Below are 2,470 nucleotides of genomic sequence, written 5' to 3'. Positions count from 1 at the left end.
ACTGAAAGTTGTCTTTGGTATATCACATTCCCTTACTCTTAATTGGTGATAGCCTGATCTGAGGTCAGTTTTCGAAAAACAAGTGGCACCCTGAAGCTGATCAAAACAATCATCAATCCTCGGAAGAGGGTACTTATTCTTAATGGTAACCTTGTTCAACTGGCGGTAATCTATACACATCCTAAGGGAACCATCTTTCTTTCTCACAAACAAGATCGGAGCGCCCCAAGGTGAGACACTTGGTCGAATGAAACCCTTATCTAAGAGATCTTTCAACTGCTATTTCTCTTTCAACTCTGTTGGTGCCATTCTATAAGGCGGAAAAGAGATAGGACGAGTAACTGGAATGAGGTCTATGCCGAAATCTATTTCTCTCTCAGGAGGAATTCCAGGTAGGTCATGAGGAAAAACTTCTGGAAACTCTCTTACTATAGAAACTGACTGAACAGGAGGTATCTCAACACTAGAGTCATTAACTCAGAATAAGTGATAGACACAACCCTTCGAAACTAACTTTCTTACCTTAAGGTACGAAATGAAACGACCCTTAGGCACTGCGGAACTACTACTCCACTCTATGACTGGCTCATTCGGAAACTGAAACTTGACCACTCGAGTTCTACAATCTAATGATACATAACAGGCATGAAGCAAATCCATACCTAGAATGACATTGAAATCTACCATGTCTAACTCAACCAAATCAGCCATGGTGCTCTTGTGATTGATGGAAACAGGACAATTACGAGAGACACTTTCTGCTAGAATAGACTCCCCAACAGGTGTAGAAACACAAAAGGGTTCACATAGTCTTTCAGGAAGAACATCAAACTTATTTGCAATGTAAGGAGTTACAAAAGATAAACTTGTTTCTGGGTCTAGCAAAGCATACACATCAAAAGCAAAGACTTTGATCATACCAGTGACAACATTTGGAGAATTCTCTTGCTCATGGCGACTAGTGATTTCATAGAGGCGGTTTGTTCCTCCGCCAGTACTAGAAGTAGCTCCTTTAGGTGTCATCCTGTCTGGGGGAGCAACTGATGAAGATTGGGCCCTAATGCCCAAATTTCCACTACCCTGCCTATTCTTAGGGCACTCCTTCATGAAGTGGCCCTCTTGTCCACACTTAAAACAACATGTCTGGCCATCACGACATTTACCTGGGTGGGTTCTATCACACCTGGCACATGCAAGAACAAACTACCTCATTGTGCCACACTACCTGAAGATTATGCTGGTCTAGCCTTGAAGTCCTTTGAATTCTGGCCATTATGTTCACCTCTGAATCTAGGTGCAGGTGCTCTAGAAGATGATGGAGCAGGTCCCTTTTGCCTTTGCTGAAAGGATGAATGGTTCGCATTACCTTTCTGTTGCCCGAAATGCCTTTGCTGAAAGGATGAACAGTTCGCATTACCTTTCTGATGCCCGGACTCATTACCGATCTAAGCTTTCTTATTTCTGAACTCTTCTCTGTCCCTCAGCTTCTCTTCTTCACCTGCTGCACATAAACCATCAACCTTGATATGTCCATGTCCCCAATAAGCATTTCTGTCCTACCTTCCTTACTCGACAGACGAGACAGCCCAGCAATAAACAAGTTGATTCTACTCCTCATGTCCGCAACCATCTCCGGAGCATAACGGGATAGTTGGGTGAAATTCAAACTATACTCATGAATACTCAAAGACTCCTGCTTAAGTGTGAGGAACTCACGTACCTTGGCCTCTTTCAATTCCCTAGGAAAGAAATGCCCCAAGAAAGCTTCCTCAAAACAGGCCCAACTCGTAGGTGGTGCATTCTCAGCTCTACCCCCTTTCCACTAGTTGAACCAAGCTCTAGCGACATCCTTCAATTGATACGCAGCTAGTTCTACACGCTCAGTATCTGCCACATGCATCACATCAAAAATCTTCTTCAGCTCCTCAATGAAGTTCTCTGGATCCTCAGTAGTGCTCAAACCCATGAAACCCGGAGGATTCATCCCCAAGAACTCATAGAGCCTTGAAGTGTCAGCTCCTTCATGTCGAGCTCCCCTTTGCTGACCAATCTAATTATTTACAGCTTGACTCAGTATCCTAATTGCCTCTCTGCACTTAGCATTAGTAACTTCCCCTTGACGTTGCACTTCAGGTGCATAAGGTAACTCTTCCTCCGGTAACTCTTGCTCATCAACATAACGTCTAGGAAGGCGGCCTCTGCCAACTCTTCGTGGAGGCATGACTAGCTGAAAACACGTGCAAGCACGGATTAAAAAGAAACTCTTTAGAGATAAACTCTAACGCACGAGAGCTCAGCTATATCAACAGCGTATCTTCCTAAATGTTGCAACCTCTCAATTATAGATGTGGCGCGCTTCACACCGATAACTAGGACTCTACAGACACGGCTTCATAGACTCCCTAGGACTCTTGAACTCTGTGCTCTGATACCAAGTTTGTCACGCCCCGAGCCTACACCCTGGGCGGGA

This window comes from Solanum tuberosum, unplaced genomic scaffold (genome assembly GCF_000226075.1).
Source record: "Solanum tuberosum cultivar DM 1-3 516 R44 unplaced genomic scaffold, SolTub_3.0 scf00088, whole genome shotgun sequence".
Taxonomy (NCBI): Eukaryota; Viridiplantae; Streptophyta; class Magnoliopsida; order Solanales; family Solanaceae; genus Solanum; species Solanum tuberosum.
The sequence above is the reverse complement of the archived record's forward strand: the minus strand, read 5'-3'. Positions refer to the sequence as shown.